At 34.8% G+C, this 20,077-nt stretch overlaps 1 pseudogene; it reads left to right on the forward strand.

Moving 5' to 3' along the window:
- The first annotated feature begins 1,291 nt into the window (after nt 1-1,291).
- LOC115522915 overlaps nt 1,292-20,077 on the forward strand; it is a 145,901-nt pseudogene continuing 127,115 nt past the window's right edge.

Here is a 20,077-nt window from a genome sequence, read left to right on the forward strand (position 1 = left end):
AATTAAAGTATTTTTAATAAAAATTAAAATAAAAAATGAATTTTTTCTCTTTCTGTATTCAAGAAAAAGAAAAGAAACAAAAAAGAGAAAAGATAGAAAAAAAGAAATCGTTTGAAAATTTTAAAAAGTGAATACACTGTAGTAGACTAAAATAAAATCATGGAAGTAAAATAGAATTTGAAAAAAATTACATAAAAGCAAAAAATATAGTAAAAAAATTAAAGTAAAATATTTTTATAGAAATTGAAAGAATGAAGTTTTTCACTTTCTGCATTGAAGAAAAAGAAAAGAAATGAAAAAGAGAAAAAAGGAAAAGAAAAAAGAAAACAAGGAAATTGTTTGAAAATTTGAAAAGGGGAATACACTGAAGTAGACTAAAATAGAATGGGAGTAAGATAGAATTTGAAAAAATTTACACAAAGGTAAAAAATATAGTAAAAAAATTAAAGAAAAAATTTTAATAAAAATTAAAAATAAAAATGATTTTTTCTTTCTTTTTTTTTATTTTTTTTTTTATTTTTTTTTTCAACGTTTATTTATTTTTGGGACAGAGAGAGACAGAGCATGAACGGGGGAGGGGCAGAGAGAGAAGGAGACACAGAATCGGAAACAGGCTCCAGGCTCTGAGCCATCAGCCCAGAGCCCGACGCGGGGCTCGAACTCACGGACCGCGAGATCGTGACCTGGCTGAAGTCGGACGCTTAACCGACTGCGCCACCCAGGCGCCCCTGATTTTTTTCTTTCTGTATTCAAGAAAAATAATAGTGTAAAAGAGAAAAAAAAGAAAAGAAAAAAAGGAAAGAAAATTGAATAGATGGACCTCCTAACAGATTGAAATAGGACTACAATTACTTCATTTCCCCTAGAAGTCAGACTATGTACCGCTTTATAGTCCATAAATTATGTAGGCGGTGAGACTTGTGTTCTTGAAGAGCAAGGTTGGCCAGGTTGGGCGGGGCTCAGTGTAACAGCTCCGTTCTCCACTAGATGGCGATGCTAGCCTACTGGGGTGGAGTGTTGTAGTGCTCGTAGATGTGTATGCGCATGCGTGGGAGCGGTAAAAATGGCACCATCCAGCTACCCATTCTGTTCTCCGGGAACAGCAATCGCGCACCCGTCTTCTGTCCAGCTTTCCTCCACTCCCCGCTGTTTCATTCTCCGTGACCAGGCCCCAGGCAGTACCTCTCTCCAGAGTTTTGTCTCAGATGCGGCTGATTTCCCCAGCCCCTTACTTCTGAAGGACTGTGGCTTTGACCCATTCCACGCCTCTGGGGGAGGGTCTCCCCGTGCAATGGCCGAATGCCGGCTGTACCCAGGAATGCCTGCTGGGTCCTGCTGCTGCCGCCAGTGCTGCAAGACTGAGGTCAGGTGCCAGCCCGTGCCAGAAAGTTTGCGAGATAGCGTAGCAGCAGCTTTTCAGGGATTATGGAAAATCACAATACACGTCTGGCACCAGGCTTCACATTTAATGACTGTGTTCTAGCACCAGCAAATGTGGCCGCTTTCTGGGGTCCGCTGGGACCAGGTGGCTTCAACAGTCTCTACCAAATATCCTTCCAGCAGAGGAACTGCTTTTCCCCGTGTGGCCTGAGAACCTTCCAGACACCACTCTGTTCCTGGGGATTCGCCCTTCCCACCAGAGCACCGCCAGGTATGGAGCTGCGGAGTTGCAGCCTTGGCGCTCCCCTTGTTTATAGTCTTAATGAAATTTAAACCCTTTCCTTTCTCCTTTCTCCGTTTTTACTTTAGTCCCTGCGTCTGTTTCCAACCTTCCACTTTCTCTCCAGCTGCTTTTGGGGAGGGGTGCTTTTCCTGTATTCTCCCCTGCCCCAGTCTCCATCCTCTCTCAGCCTGCAAAGGCATCTCCCTCCCCGCTGCCGGCTTCTCTCTCCCCAAGTTCACCTCTCCGCACCACGTACCTGCTGAATTCTGTGGTTCAGGTTGTGCAGATTTTTGTGTTTTTAACACTTATTTATTTTTGAGAGAGAGAGAGACAGAGTGTGAGTGGGTGAGAAGCAGAGAGAGAGAAACACACACAGAATCCAAAGCAGGTTCCAGGCTCTGAGCTGTCAGCACAGAGCCCAACACGAGGCTCAAACTCATGAACAGTGAGATCATGACCTGAGCCAAAGTCAGATGCTTACCGACTGAGCCACCCAGGTGCCCCAACATGGAAATTTTTAATACCAGAGATAAGAATCCAAGCTTAAGTAAGAGCAGGTGCTAGGGAATGTCAGGGCAGGTGGAAGAGATACTGATTCTCAGGTGACAGAATGTCCTATTGTATACACTGTACTTTTGATAATTCTATCATGAAAGAGAAATACATGAAATCACTTCCACATTGTTTGTTGACCTTTAAATTACATATGTTAAATTATAGCTCAAACGACATTTATTTAAATTGAAATGTAAGCATTGTGATTTCAATTTTTGTTCAATTTTTCTAAAAATTGCTTACTTTTCTTTTGTAAAAATAAGCAAAATGCTCTCTTTCTCTTTGGTGAATATTACACAAATATATCTATTGTACTGAAATGATACATATTTTTATTTTTTAATTTAAATTTGAATTAATTTATTCCACTGTGATTGGATTTTTATTTCTCAGTCAACCTCAAATCTTTCCTCTCTCACTTTGGTTGAAACCATCTAATTTAAGTATGAGTTTGGCATGTGTATCTATGTAGAGCAGAATATTACATGATTATTTTGGGGAGATGATTCTTTGCTGGGGCGCCTGGAGGCTGTCTTGTGCATTGTAGAATGTTTAGCAGCATATCTGTTCTCTCCCCACTAGACACCACTGGCACCCTTTGAACTAGTTCTGATTAGCAAAAATGTCTCCAGACATTGCCAAATGTTCCCTATGCAAAATCTCCCCTAATGGAGAACCACTGATCAAGAGATAGATGATAGTAGTAGTAACATGTCTATTATGCTCTAGAAGCTCTCCAGAAGCCCTCCCATTATCCCCCGTGACATTCAGTTCACAAGGTCTCAGTAGACCTCTGAGAGATGTTGTAGTGCTGATGTGTTAAAAGTACTCACCTTACTTTCAAATTCCAGTTGTTCATTGCTGATATATAAGAAAGCAATTGACATTGGTATATTACCCTTGCATTCTCCAATATTGATATAATCATGTCTTAGAACCAGAAGGACTTTTTTGATTATTCTTTGTTTTTTTTTATAAACAAATGTGTCATCTGTGAACAAGCACAATTTTATTTCTTCCTTCCCAAGTGCTATACCTTATATTCTATTCTCTTGTTTTATTGTATTAGCTAGTATTTTCACTATCATGTTTAAAAGTAGTAATGAGAGGAGCTATCCTTTGTCTTGTGTTCCCTAATCTTAGAGGAAAGCATCCAGCTTTTCAGCATTAAGTATACTGTTAGAAGGTAAGGTTTTACTGTGTGTCCTTTATCAAGTTGAAAGTTCCCCTCTAGCCCCTGTTTGCTGAGTCTTTGTTATAAATGGGTGTTGGATTTTGTCAAGTGCTTTTCCTGCATATGATCATATGCTTTTTTTTCCCTTTAACCTGTTGACATTGTGAACTACATTAATTTTAAATTACACTTGAACATTGTCCTCCTCTGCCACACTTGTAATGAGATTATGGCCTAACAAGGATAATACTTGTAAGAAATTACTGTATGTGTTTTGCTTACCAGACATTTGAGCACTCATGCCCTAGTTTTTAGACATTTAATCATTTATAGAATGTAGATTAAATTACATTAACTTAAAATGTTGAAATAGCTTCGCATAATTGGAATAAATTCTACTTGGTCATGGTGTATAATTCTTTTTATGTATTATTGGATTCAGTTTGCTAATATTTTGTTTAGCATCTATGTTCATGAGAGATATAGGTCTGTAGTTTTTCTCCCTTGTATGTAATATCTTTATCTGGTTTGGGTATTTGGGTAATTGGTTGAATTAAGAAATGTTCCTTCTGCTTTTATTTGCTAGGAGAGATTATAGAGAATTGTACTTAAACATTTGGTAGTATTCACCAGTGAATCCATATGGACCTTTTTTTTTTTTAAAAAGGATATTAATTATAGATCTTATTTCTTTAATATATTTAGGCCTATTCAGGTTATCTATTTGTCCTTGTGTGAGTTTTGGTAGTTTATTTCTTTCAGGAATTGTCAAATTATCAAATTTGCAAGCATAGAGTTGTTTATAATATTTCTTTAGTATCATTTTGATGTCGTGAATCAGCAGTGATCACCAATCTTTCATTTCTAATATTGATAATTTGGGTCTTCTCTCTTTTTATTTTGTTTAGCCTGACAAGGGATTTATCAATTTTATTGTCTTTTCCAAGAATCAGCTTTTGATTTTGTTGATTTTTCTCTATTGTTTTCTTGGTTTCGATTTCATTGATTTATGTTCTTAATTTACTTTTATTATTTTGTGATTTCTTTATAGTTAAATTTCTATATTGTCCTAAGGCAGAAGCTAAGGTTATTGATTTTATATCTTTCTTTATTTTTAATATATACATTTAATACTATAAATTTCCCTGTAAGCACTGCTTTCACTCTATCCTGTAAGTTATGATAAATTTTCATTTCAATTGATTACAAATATTTTAAAAATTTCTCATGAGATTTATTTGATTGATATTTACTGGTGTTTTATTTCATCTCCAAATATTTGGGGGAATTCTATCTTCCTGTTATTGGAGTCTAGTATAATTTCAGTGTGGTCTGAGAACACACTTTATGATTTCTCTTCTTTCAAATTTGTCAGTAAGCTTTACGTCCCCAAATGTGGTTTACAGTAGTGAATGCTCTATGTGAGCTTGAGAGTAATGTGTATTCTGCTATTTTTGGTTGAATTATTCTATAAAGTTAATTAGGTCTAGTTGATAGATGGTACTGTTTTATCAACCATATCCTTAGTGATTTTCCACCTAATTGATCTATCATTTACTGGAAGAAGGATGTTTAAATCTTTAACTATAACAATAGATTTGTTTATTTCTCCTTACAGTTTTAGACTCACATATTTTGACACCATTGTTAGGCACATACACATTAAGGATTGTTATGTTTTCTTGGAGAATTGACCTCCTTATTATTATGTAATACATCTCTCTGTCCCTGATAATTTTTCCCTATTCTGAAGTCAGCTTTTTAAGAAATTAATATAGCTACTGCAGCCTCCTTTGGATTAGTGTGAGCACGTTATATTATTTTCTGTCCTATCCTTGTTAACCTACCTGAGTCTTTAAAGTGAGTTGCTTGTAAACAACATTTAGTTGGGTCTGTTTCTTTTTTTTAAACCCACTTTGTCATTCTCCATCATTTAACTGATATGTTTAGACCATTCACATTTAAAATAATTATTGAAATAATTGATTTATATCTCCTATGTAAAGTTTTCTATTTGTTGTATTTGTTTTTGATTCTTATCTTCCCGTTTTTATGCATTTTTTGTTTTTTTAAAAATTTATATTTAAAAAGAATTTGTAACATTTATTCATTTTTGAGAGACCGAGAGAGACAGAGCATGAGCGGGGAAGGGGCAGAGAGAGGGAGGCACAGAATCTGAAACAGAGCCCGACACGAGGTTTGAACTCATGGACTGTGAAATCATGACCTGAGCTGAAGTCTGATGCTCAACTGACTCAGCCACCCAGGTGCCCTGCATTTTTGGTTTTAACAGACCATTTTATACAATTCCATTTTTTCTTTTGCCATATCAATTATAATTCTTTAAAAATTTTTTTTTGGTGGTTACCTTAGACTTTGCAATGGACCCTTATAACCAATCTAAGTCCACTCTCAAATAGTACTACTGCTTTATGCATAATATAAGTATCTTATAAAAAATATTACTAATTTCTCCTTCCTGTCCCTTATAGCATTGTTTTCATTTATTTCACCTATAGGTAAGCTATAATCTCTCAATATATTGTTACTATAATTACTTTGAACAAAAAACTTAGCTATTAAATGATAAACTAAAAATAAGAAAATATTTTACCTTCATTTATTCTTCTCCAATGCTCGTCCTTTATGTCAGCTGAATTTCTGACTTATATCACTTTCCTTCTTCCTGAAGAACATTTTTTAACATTTCTTACAGGGAAGGTCTACTGGTGACAAATTCTCTTTTATTATTTCTCTGAGACATTTTTTTCTCTGAGACATTATGTCTCTGAGACATTCACTTTTGAATGATAATTTCACTGCTTAAATCATTCCAGATTAGTTTTTAAAATTTTTTTAAAAAAATTTATTGTTTTTGTTTATTTTTGAGAGAGAGAGAGAGAGAGAGAGAGAGAGAGAGAGAGAGAAAGAGAGAAAGAGCAGGGGAGGGGCAGAGAGAGAGGGAGACATAGAATCCAAAGCAGACTCCTTGCTCTGAGCTGTCAGCATAGAGCCCAATGCCAGGCTCGAACTCGTGAACCACAAGAGCATGACCTAACCTGAAGTTGGATGCCCAACAGACTGAGCCACCCAGGCACCCCTGGGTTAGTTTTGTTTGTTTGTTTTCTTTCAGCACTAATATTTCATTTTAATGTCTTCTTACTTGCATGGCTTCTAATAAGGAATAAGTATAATTCTCATTCTTGTTTCTCTATGGGTAGGATGTTTTATTTCTCTGATTGCTTCCAAGGTTTTTTATTTATGTTTCATTTTCTACAGTTTGAATATAAACCATCTAATTGAGATTTTTTATTTACTCCATTTGGTATTCTCTGAGCTAGCTTCCTGTTTTGTGGTTTGGTGTTTGCCATTAATTTTGGAAAAATTCCTTCCAGTTATTTCTTCAAATACTTCTTCAGCTCCACTATTTTTTTTTTCTTTGCCTTCTGGTATTCCAGTAACATATAATTAAACATTTTGATATTGTTCCACAATTCTTGTATTTTTTTCCATAACTTTTTCTCTTTAATTTCAGTTTGGGAAGTTTCTATTCATCTGTCTTAAAACTCACTGATAGTTTCCTAATGAGCTCATCAAAAGGATTTGCCATTTCTGTCACACTGTTTTTGATTTTCAGTATTTTCTTTTGATTTTTTGAGTTTCCATTTCTCAGGTTATATTACCCATCTGTTCTTGCAAGTTGTCTGCTTTTCCACCAGAGCTCTTAGCCTGTTAATCATAGTTATTTAAATACCATGTTTCATAGATCCAACATATCTCTATTATATCCACATCTGATTTTGATTCTTATTTCATCTCTTTAGAATGTATGGTATTTTGTTGTTTTGTTTTGTTTTGTTTTTGTTTTGTTTTTGTTTTTTTGTTTTTTTCTGGTCTTAGCAGTTTTTTTTTGTTGAAAGCCAAGAATGTCAGGTAATAGGAACTGAGGTAAAGAGGCATTTCAATGTGAGGCTTTATGTTAATCTTGTGAAAAGTTGGGCTGTGCTTGATGTTTGCTGTAGCTTCTGGTGTCAGAGGCTTCAATTTCCTCTAGTGTCCTTGTTTTTTGTTTCTTTAAAATTCTCCCTGTGTTTTGGTGTTTTCCTAACATTCCTTCTTTAATAGACTCTGAGCTTTGTGGCTCTTTTAGCTATAATCCAATGTTATTATACTGAATCCCTGTTGATACGGTAGCAAAATGTTGGAAGAGAAGTATTGTCCTCTGATTGTTTCATTCTTCTAGTGGGTGTGTCCATGGTGGTCTCACAAGTGTTTCTCAGCTTTTTCTTTTTCCTCCATCAGGTGAGACAGAAAGGCTAGAGGGACTGTAGCTGGTTAATTTCCCTTCCCCCATAGATAACTTATTGTGGATGACCAGTCTCATAGTTTTTCTCTTGTTGGGTAGTCCTTTACTGTGAAGAATAACATGTCAAAATGGTTTTCCTCCCCTATCCTTGCTAGAAACACAAGAGTATTTCTTGCTTCTTCAACATGAAAACCTAGTTGGGTTCCTGGACATTAAAACTATAAAAATGTGGGGATCACTAAGACTCTGAAATGTGAAACCCAGGAATTTCTTATTCTCATACTAGTTTATTCTCTGCTTCTAGCAATTCATCAAAGTTACCATTTAAGCGATTCTATCAGTTTATGACTCTAGTGACTTCTGATCCGGGTAAGTTAATGTAGCCTGTGCTTCTGTATATTTTCCTGTCTCTACAGATTTTAGGTTGGGCTTTATCCTGTGACCTCAATTCTCAGATGAGTCTAATTAAAGTCATTGATTTTTGTTTTATTCAGCTTTCCTTGGCTGTAAGAGGGAGTGATGACTTCCAAGGTCTTTATATGTCAGAGCTAAAACCAGAAGTCAATACTATTTGTTTTGAAAGAAAAAAAAAAAAAAAAGAAACAATATTCTGCTGAGGCATGTAGTCTGGTATTGTAATTTAATATTACTCTAAAACATAATTCTTCCTTCAAGCAGACGGAAGAACAAAAGTGCAGCTAGCTGGGTCTGTGTAAAACTTTTGGTCTGTAAAACCTAGTCTGCAAAAACCTTTTTTCATGGATTGCTCAAAAGCAGTTATGATAACATGCCTATATAATAATTCATCCAGAGTTTACATATACTTTTAGATTGACCTTAACTTTGGTGTGTAATATTATTAAAAAAATTGAAACATTTAACGGAATCATTCATTAATCCTGTTACATTATAATTTTTTATTAATAAACATCAAAATACCAACTCATTCATTTTTCTATTTTAAATGAAAATAAGTGATTGAGAACATAGGTTAAATTGAATTTTGAAGTTAGCATATTGAGTAATTTGTTCATAGTATAACATAATTTTGTTATTAATGTTATTATACAAATGGCTCTGTATAATCATATTATACTTATTCATCCAGTTAATTAGAATTCTTTAACAAAGCATCTCTTTGGAGTTCATTTTTTCTTAATTTTTTAAAATTATGAAACCATCAATTTAATTTTATTGATTTTTACATGGTTATCTCTGAAAATCATAATCCTATTCGTATCTTGGTATTATAGTATATTTTTAACATAAGACGATAAAAAAGTAACCTTGGTAAACATGGTAGAAAAATAACCAAAATGAATTGAATTTAAAATGCTTAGAAAGTCATTTGGTGTACTTCTTTAAGCTTTGGCATTCAGATGTCAATGTTATCTATAATTAGATAACATTTCCAGATTATAAAATACATAACTGCTGTATCAGAGAAAGAATTCTGCATGATGTGTTTTCATTATATAATATCCAACTAGTTGTATCCAAGTTATTTAGTTGCCCAAAGTTAATTACTGTCGTGAAGTATATAATACATGTGTCCATATAGTGTTTTTCTGGCCTAGATTGCCTTTTGGAGGAGATTATAAGTCTATGTTTTTATACTTATGATTTATGATACATTGAAGTTCTGCTGCTTTCATGTAAGCCTTCTTGAATAGAATTTCTTTTATTCCTGTTGCACAAAAATAAACAATGATATTTTTTGCAGTATTGTCTATATTAAGGTGTTGAAAGTTTCTTTGCAAAGTTTAGATAGATCATAACAGTGAACATAAAATAAGAAAGGGAATATTTTGCATATGATATTTACTTGAATGAAATATAAAATAGAGTTATAGCAGTAACAAAATTTTTAAAAATAAAGCATAAAAATCTTTATTATAATATGAAAGGCACTGTGGCAAAGGATTCTAGATTGACTGAAGAGAAAAAGCTTTCACAGGAGTTTTGTGGTACCTCCCTATTTTGATTAGTTGAAAGCAGGAAGAGGCAAACAACAAGAGAGATTTGTATCCAACACATATAAAGATACACAGTTATCTTCATCTTGCAGTAGTATGACCATGAATATCACATGAAATAAGTAAGCTAACTCATGGCTATGATGCCATGAGCTTAGAAGTATGGTTTATGGTTTACAGAATTCTAGTAGGATTACAGCTGCAGTAGCAGTACAAGAGAGGACAAATGAAAGAATGGTCACATAGTCCATCATCATAGACAATGTTAGAAGCTGAATTATGACGGTCTTCTTTTACACACACACACACACACACACACACACACACATGCTTTTATAGGGGTATATATAAGGAAGTCTATAAACTTGTTATTCATTAAATTCATGTTATTCTTGTTAATTGAATGGAATTTATTCAACAAATAGTTACTACTTATATTTTAAGTCATATTCCACCTTCATGGTGCTTATATTTTAGTGGAAAAATAGTTAATATTCAAGTAAACACAAAATACACACATTTATTTCAATGCTCTAAGAGAAATATAAAGAACAATTGATTGGAGAGTTGGATATCTTCCAATTTCCTATTTCCTTCAAAGAAAAGGGAGCCATGATATATAGGGGTTAAAGGCAGGATACTTTTGCATCGGTGCCATGACCTCTCTCTCTTCTTTGGATTCCACCATTTTGGGGTATTTTCTTGTTAGTGCATTAAAGGATTTAAATAATCATGACTTGCTTCAGTTCATAAGATTTACCAATGTAGAAAGAAGTCATTGTGCAAATTAGCTCCGTATGCTCCAGGTTTTAGAGACGGATACTTTTTTTCTCATTTGCTTTCCCTTTCCTCCTACTGGTTTTCCTCTCCCTCATATGACTGTCATTTGTGCAGTAAGGAGTGTGTGCCTGGAAGAAAGGGCAGGTATTTCTCAGTCATGTCTAATCTTGGCAAATGATGTTCCACATATACTTTAGGAAAGAATCTAGTTCCAAATATCTGACAAACAAAAAGTATAGCAACACATTTTATGGTATTCAATGTTTTCTTTTTAAAATTTTAAATTCTGTGAAATAATTAATTTTCCATCTTTTAGCTTATTAAGAATACATATTTCTTCTTATTGAAAAAGGTAACTTTTGCCTGTTGTAGAAACTACAAAGAGTATCACTAAACCAAAAGAAAATATCTAACTTATATTTCTACTACCCAATATTACACCTTGGTTCAATTCTAGCAAACATCTATATTCATTTATGTATCTGTTCATCAGGTTGAGTTGGAATGTTATCAGGTTGTTTTATCATACACTTCTGAAAAGAAAAAGCTGGGAGGCCTAACTTTCTTCTGTTACCCAGGATTGTCCTGAGTTTTTTCTTGGCCTGATTACCAGTAGTACAAGTTTCCTAGAAAAAAAACCAGTAATTTCGTATTTAATGAAGTATTTATCAATATTCTAGTATATGCAAAAACTGTCAGATGTTGGGGATACTGCAGTGAACAAAAAGTCTGTGCTCTTGTGGAATACGCATTATATTGGAAGAGGACGTACAATCAACCAATAAATATATACATATGGAGATGATTAGGAAGTCAAATAGAAGTAAAATTAATATTTTATTATCATGTGGGGTTTTGGTATCAAGCAACAATATGGAACTCAATTAAATTGAACTATTGGAAGACTACACTATTCTAATATAGTTGGTCCTAAATAGTCCTCTTTGTAAGTAATAAAAGAACAATACATATTGAGCACTTATAGTATGCCAGTATTTTAAGCACTTTACATGAGTTCATTTTGCATAGTAATTCAGTTAGGAGGGTAAATGGAGAAGTTAGATTGTTTGATTTCAAAGTTCCTGCTTTTAACCACTGAGTATTATATCTCTCTAGATAGCAAACTGTGTTTGGTAATAATGTTCAGAAGGTGAGACATTTGTAACAGAAAAAAGTTGTATCAGGCTTAATTCATAGAAATTTAAATTATACTGTTGAAGCCTAAATATAATAAAACGTAACAGGAAAAGAATGATGTGATCAGCAAGATTGTCCTAGTAAATGAGATTCCAAAGAAGAAGTCTGTGTTATTTTTACATGTCTGTGACCACTAGAGTTGGGTCAGTGAGCAAAGTCAACTTAGAAATCAAAGATTTAGGGCAAACATTGGCAAAGATTGAACTGTAGCGCACCAATCTCTGTTACCCTAACAATAGCCTGCCAACAACCTACTTTAAGTTAATGGTTGGAGAAAGATGGCATTATGTTACAGGATCACACATTTTTGGGCCAGTCTTTTATAACATTTGTAGTTCCAGACATAGAATACATTAAAAGTCTTTTTAAGGGTTGTATAGTGTATTTCTTAAGTGTCATATTTAATAAATTCAGATCATGAATATTTAACTTTTTTCAGAACAAAGAAAATTGAATTTGATAGTAGTATATGTAGGATTTTATCCTTAGAGAGTTTTTATTTCCTTTTGCAAATAGAAATATTGCTATACTGACTTTGGGTTTCAGCTGGTCAGCATATTTTAACTGAATATATGTAACTCAGAGTTAACAATGGACTGGTCAGTACAATCCAATAAATAAGTGTCTAGATATACCATTTGTCCACACAGTTCAGCTAAAATAGCTAATATGAATTAGAGTCCCACTGTTTTGATTGGATTTTGGAAGATAATGAACCAGTGAGTAGAGATCCCCATGTTTCTTAACCAACGACATTTGGGAATGAGGACCAGTAAGACATTAGCAATACTGTAATGGGGGTGATGTGCTGTCAGTCACATAGAGAGCATCATAAAAATTCATTTCTCTAACCTTATACCTGGACTGTTATTGCCAATAATCCATTTATCTAGAGGGAATGCAGCACAGAAACTTCACCCTATTTCTCTGGTTTTCTACCAAGATGAAAGATTAGGTACTTGAAGTTGAGTCTAAGGAGACATTATTTCCATGGAATATTACCTACATCCTTTCCCTTGTGAGAAAAATGCTTAACTAGGTATGTCTGGAGAGACTGTGTTCTTAGGGCCATATCTACAACTTTTTTTTTCCTTTTGTCTATTGAAAGATAGGTTTCTCTTTTTAAAGTTTTAAAACACTGTTTTAGGGGTTGCCTGGGTGGCGCAGTCGGTTAAGTGTCCAACTTCAGCTCAGGTCATGATCTCATGGTTTGTGGGTTCAAGCCCTGCATCGGGCTCTGTGCTGACAGCTCAGAGCCTGGAGCCTGCTTAGGATTCTGTGTCTCCTTCTCTCTCTGCCCCTCCCTCACTCATGCTCTCTCTCTCTCTCTCTTTCAAAAATAAATATTAAAAAAAAAAAACTTAAAACATTGTTTTAAGTGTTTAAGGATTTAATGGTGTTGAAAAATATGTGCAAATTTAACAAGTGTATATAAATCACTCATTGCCTAAATTATCTAACACATACTAACTGAACCATGTAGCATGGGTTTGTATTTATTTATTTATTTTTTAATGAAAAAACAAATTTTAACTTTTATTTATTTTTGAGAGACAGAGACACAGACAAAGTGCGAGTCTGGGAGGGCAGAGAGAGGGAGACACAGAATCCAAAGCAGGCTCCAGGTCCTGATGCAGGGCTCGAACCCACAAACTGAGATCATGACCTGAGCCAAAGTCGGACACTCAACCAACTGAGCCACCCAGGTGCCCCTGTAGCATGGGCTTTTAAAAGCTTGAAACCTCTTTAATTTATTGACATTCTACCTAATACCAAAATGGATTTAATATACCTGCAATATTGTGATTTATAGTAAGAAATATATATTTGATCTTTATCCCTGCTTCTGGCACAGAGCTCCTAAAACCCTTGGAATTTTCTAAATGAAGAGAGTGACAAAGCTGTCTTTTGTTCTGTTGATAAGGAGATTTTTGGACAACACCTAAGGATGGGGCTTGTTTCAGGGGATCCAAGGTGATCCTTGGAACTTTTAGTCCCACCCCCCCTAATTTCCAGAGAGGAGAGAGGGGATGGAGTTTGAAGTCATGCCTATGTAATGCAGCCTCCATAAAATCCCAAAAAGTGAGGGTTCCGAAAGCTTCCAAATTGGTAAACACATGAAGATGCTGGGAGAATCTCACTAGGAGTGTAGAAGCTCTGAGACCTTTTCCTGTACCTTACCCTATGCTTCTCTTCCACCTGGCTGTTCCTGATTATATGCTTTGATAATAAACTTGTAATGTAGTGAGTAAATTATTTCTCCTGAGTCCTTGGAGCTGCTCTAGCAAATTAATTGAACCCAAGAAAGGGGTTGCCGGGACTTCCAACCTATAGCTGGTACGTCAGAAACACAGGTTGCAAACTGATTTTGTGATTGGGGTCTGAAGTGTGTGTGTGAAGAGGGGGGCAGTCTTGCTGAACTGAACCTTTAAACTATGGTATCTGAAGCTATCTCTAGGTAGATAGTGTCAGAATCGAGTTGAATTCAGCTGCTGTCAGAAAAATAGTTGGTGTGGGAAAACCCCACAGCACACATTAGAATTGGGTGCAGCACTCTTAATACCCTAAGTATATTTAGTTCTTGGAATATTTCAGCACTAGAGAACATGCACACGCACATATACACTCACACATAAAGACCACTTTATTTGAACACAGAGTTTAGAATTTTAAAAAAGAGGGCCTCTGGGTGGCTCAGTCAGTTAAGCGTCCAACTCTTTGGCTCAGGTCACGATCTTATGGTTCATGAGTTCGAGCCCTGCATCAGACCCTGGGCTGACAGTGTGGAGCCTACTTGGGATTCTGTCTCCCTGCCTTTCTGCCCCTCCCCTGCTTGCTATCTCTTTCTCAAAATAAATAAAAATAAACCAAAACAATTTTTTATAAAGAAAATACTTTAAAATTTATTTGCACAATCCCTCTTGCTTTAATTTTAAAATTGTGAAAAGTAAGTTTTAAAGAGTTTAACATGAAAGGACTAACCAGGGGTGGTTTCCTGAGCCCATCCATTGCTCTTTTCTCCCCAACAGGCATTTATTGCATGTGCATTTTTCCTTTCAGTCCCTATGGGAGCCACATGTGCTGCTTGTATCCTGTTTTCTCCACTTCCCCTTTCTCCACATTGCTTTGTTTCTTTTATCCACAGTTTATTATAACATTCTTCAGAAAGATAAGTCAGGATATTCTAGCAGTTCTTGGGTGCTACAGTCAGACTAAAAAGATACAAGGAAAAAGAAAACTACCTCTGTAATCATCTGTATGAATGACAGCTACAATTCTACTTTACCTTTCCTATTTCTTGCTGCTATAAACCCGTGTATAGGTATGTTAGTAAATCTTCCTCTTCTAGGTAAGTATATGTAAGGATTTATTAATGCAAGAGCCTGCCTCTAGGCAATTGACCTTATTTATTAAAAAAAAATCTATTTTATAAATGGAAGAATACCAACAAATTATTTTCAATGTCATTTATTTACTCATAATGCTAAAATTCATTATATTACAACTGACTTACCATAAATCATTAGTTATTACCTTTCTTACTATTTCCTTAATTGTGCTTTTTCATGTTTGCCGCATTTATCCACATGACTGTACCAGTATTCAATGTTAGTTCTCAAAACTAATAACATTGTGTTTCACTGAAATAGCTTTTTCACTCCAGGGTAATTTTAAACAATACTACTCTCTATAGCTTGGTTCATCTAAATGAGATATGCTGCTATGATGGAGGTAGTCAATTATCTTTCCAGAAATTTAAACACATTTCTTAAAGATTATGTAAAAAGGCTCCTGAATCTATTATGAAGACCTACGCATTTCTTATACTTAGGCAACTTCAGAATGAATGATTTAGTTTTGTTTGAGATCTTTCTGTGTGACAGTAAAACAGCTATGTCTAGGATTTGAATACATTTAAAGCAACCTATGGCCTGTGGCTATATAAATTTTATGTCATTACTGTATAAAGTAAACACTGAGGTAAATTTTTGCAGACATTCAAGCTGAGAAAAGACTTAATAATCGTCTGGTTGAATGGCTTCCAATCATTTCCTGATTCAGACACTTATTAAGAAAGTGGATATCCAATTTCTTTATGACCCCTTGTCACCTGTGAACACCAAGACATTGAATGTACTTTAGGGATTACCCAATACAGGAATCTCTCTCTCTCTCTCTCCCTCTCTCTCCCTTCCCCCCCCCCCCCGGAATATTCTTTATATATTTTAGAGGGAACCATTCAGCTGCTGTTTGAAAAAGGTTCAGTAACAGAGAACTCTCTTTCTCAGTGTGGTCTATTTCATTGTTCTAGTTAGTGGAAAGTTCTTCATACCTTTTATTTTTCTACAAATTCAAGTTAACCTTAAGGCTAAAGAACTAATGATAACATTCAGTTGTTTGAAAGAGATAAAATGCTTCATTTTGTTGAAAAAGTCAGATTCATGTAAGCTGCGTTTAGCTCTTAGTGAAAAATTTTAGATTTTAGTGAAAGCTGAAGCATAAAATTTTACATAAATATCTTAATGTCTATAAAGGTCAATTATTTTGTAATTTCATTAATTTTAAAAATATTTGGCATGTTTATTCATGTCTGCATCCAGTTAGAAGTACATTGTTTGTGTGTGTATTTATTTATTTATTTATTTATTTATTTATTTATTTATTTATTTTGAGAGAGCAAGCAGGGAAGAGGGGCAGAGGTAAAGAGAATCTTAAGCAGGCTCCATGCTCAGCTCAGTGCTAAGCCCCATGTGGGGTTCTATCCAATGACCCTGGGATCATGATCTGAGCTGAAATAAAGAGTTGGGCACTCAACCAACTGAGCCACCCAGATGCCCCAAAAGTAGGCTTTAAGACAAAATTCAGAGGTTTATAGGGGGTTAACAAAAATTAAGTTTCCATTATGAAATAGATTTGGGAAGGACACATGCTCTTGCTGACATACCCTATACTCACTAATTCATAAGATACATTAGCATATAAGAGGCTTTGAGAATTCATATGCATATGAAAACTAAATTGATTTAACCCAAGTTTCCCAAACGCCTGTGGCCAAAGACCTTTTTAAAGATAGGAATAATTGTTAGCAACTGGAGGGACACTCATTACGGTGTGAGAAATGATGCTTTATGCATCAGTGCTTACTGGATTGCTCGGACTGCCCACTCCTGGCCACAGTACCTTGACTTTAGGTTTTAGTGCTAATCTACTAGTTCAGATCTTTTCTAAACACTATGGAATGAGATTGCTTAAACTGGAAATTTGTAAAGATATTTAAAAATTAGATGAGGATGATTGATTCTGCACAATAGATGGAGAACAATGTATAGTAATTTTCTATTTTGTTAATGAAATATTGAGACATGGTACCAAGGATGTTATCAAATTAGAAAGGAACTTCATTAAGGAATCAATGAAATTCATATCCAGCTAAAACTCAGAGAATTATTTCTGTTCCATCCAGCCGATTTTTTTTATAGTATCTACACTATATAGAGTAATGTATAAACAAATGTCCAACATAGGCCTTTGCTATTTAATGGGAAACATCACAGTGTTTGCTTTTTGACAATTATACCTCCTCACAGACAAGTTTTTATTCTTTTAGTTATGTAAAATGTATGGTAACAACATTTAAAATTTAAGTATGGATTATTTATAATCCATGAAAATGTGCCCATTATTTTCTTAATAATACAATTTCAAATATGTTTTAGCCCTTCTGTTATTCCTTTCTGAACACATTTCCTTCTTTCCCCAACCCCCCGCCCCAGAAATAGCTAAGACCACAGATTTGGTGTTTATAATTCACATGTATTTCTTTGTAATTTTCTCTATATGTATGAATGAATCCCTATGAATTCTGCAAAGTTGCATTTCTTTATATGAATGTGTTTTATATACTGGATGTATTTTTCTTCAAATTGCTGTTTGCATAATGTTATGTTAGTGAGATTCATGTTTATACTTTTACTTCTAGTTTTTAATTTTACTTCTAGTTCATTTACTTTTACTTCTATATAGTATTAAGTTGTATGTATATGTCAAAATATATTTAACTGTATTCATTTTGATGAGCTTAAATTTTATTAAGATTTTTACTTTGTCCTTTCTTTTTTTCACTGGTTTATATAGTTTTTCTATTTGCAAACAGTCTTGCTCTAATACTCTCGTGCCTATCACCTTCTGTACATGTGAGAATGTTCTGGTTTAAAAAGCAAAATTGTGGGATTGTGAGGTATGTATTCAAATTTATGACATATGTTCAAGCTGGCAACATCATTGCTAAATTATTCTCTTGGTGATTTTATTTTATTGTCCAAATCTACTAAAGTCTGGATTTAACTCAGAAAGGAAGGGCTCATAGTGGTCCTCTCACTCATTCCTTCCCTACTTGGATATCTAAAAGAATGAATGTCCTGGACCAGACTACCTTCTAAAATGTCAATGACTTTGACAAGAAATATATAAAACCAGTTCAATGCTATGTTAGAGGATTATATTAGCAGGGTACATTTAATCTGTATTTTTATTATCAATAAAATATATATTTATGAATTTGTAGATTATGGATGGTCAGATTACTTACCTGTATATCAAGAGAGAATAAAGCAGAGGAGCCTCCAAACCAAAATGAATTCCCCAGAGAACATTTTTTACATGCATTATTCAAAACTGGCCTGTTAATCTGAAACCAAAATGCAGTATACAGGAGAAAGGGAACATTTTTGTAAGTTGCATCTGAAAGTTTCAGTTTCCTTCAAAAAGAAGTTTAGTCTATACCCAGTGCTTGCCTATGTTGAGTTCTTAGTCAAGTTAGGTGTTGGGTAAAATCTATGGTTTGTGAAAATGAACAAATCAGGAGACTATAGATGCTGGAGAGGATGTGGAGAAACGGGAACCCTCTTGCACTGTTGGTGGGAATGCAAATTGGTGCAGCCGCTCTGGAAAGCAGTGTGGAGGTTCCTCAGAAAATTAAAAATAGACCTACCCTATGACCCAGCAATAGCACTGCTAGGAATTTACCCAAGGGATACAGGAGTACTGATGCATAGGGGCACTTGTACCCCAATGTTCATAGCAGCACTCTCAACAATAGCCAAATTATGGAAAGAGCCTAAATGTCCATCAACTGATGAATGGATAAAGAAATTGTGGTTTATATACACAATGGAATACTACGTGGCAATGAGAAAAAATGAAATATGGCCTTTTGTAGCAACGTGGATGGAACTGGAGAGTGTGATGCTAAGTGAAATAAGCCATACAGAGAAAGACAGATACCATATGGTTTCACTCTTATGTGGATCCTGAGAAACTTAATAGGAACCCATGGGGGAGGGGAAGGAAAAAAAAAAGGACGTTAGAGTGGGAGAGAGCCAAAGCATAAGAGACTGTTAAAAACTGAGAACAAACTGAGGGTTGATGGGGGGTGGGAGGGAGGGGAGGGTGGGTGATGGGTATTGAGGAGGGCACCTTTTGGGATGAGCACTGGGTGTTGTATGGAAACCAATTTGTCAATAAATTTCATATATAAAAAAAAATCTATGGTTTGTGTGAGTTTGCCTTGGCTATTCACTCTTTGCTATTAAAAAAATCTAAACCTGCATTTTATTAAATTTCTGCTGTCTTACGCTTATAGTGGCTTACACTTTATTATGTGTTATGGAATGTTTTATTGTGAAATCAGAATTGGCTAATATTTGTGTGCAAGAAACCTAGAAAATCTGATTGTCTTATATTTTAACCAAGTTAAATTCACAATTTCATGAATAATTTTGTGCAAAAACAAACCTAAAATGAAATACAGGTCTAGATGGATTCTGTTATGGACTGAATAGTTGTGTTCTTCCAAAGTTTATTTGTTGAAATCCCAACCCCTAAAGTGATGGTATTAGGAGGTGGGGCCTTTGGAAGGTGATTAGGTCATGAAAGTGGGCACCTCATAAATGGGATTGGTGCCCTTATAAAAGAGACCACAGAGAGTTCTCTCAACCTTTGTGCCTTGTGAGGACACAGTGAGAAGAAGCCATCTATGAACCAAGAGGTAGCCTCTTACCAGACATCAAATCTGTTGGCACTCAATTTTGGACTTTCTAGCCTCCAGATCTGTGAAAAATGGAACGTTTGTTTTTTAAGCCACACAGTCTATGGTATATTTCTTGTAACAGCCTGAACAGATTAAGGCAGATTCTCTTATGAATCCTTCCAAATATTTTAGCAAGAAATGATACCAGACTCAAAAACCTTATAATTCATAGATTTAGTTAAGTACTCAGAATAATCTTGCTTCAGTAGTGGGAAATAACTAGCTCTCAACTAAATTGTATTCAGGTCCTTAGTAACAAGTCTTAAAAGTAAGACCCAAATAAAAAGTTTTTTCCAAGTAATTTATCTCCAACACAGAACTAAGCTAAAGAGTATTT

This window comes from Lynx canadensis, chromosome C2, assembly GCF_007474595.2.
Source record: "Lynx canadensis isolate LIC74 chromosome C2, mLynCan4.pri.v2, whole genome shotgun sequence".
NCBI lineage: Eukaryota > Metazoa > Chordata > Mammalia > Carnivora > Felidae > Lynx > Lynx canadensis.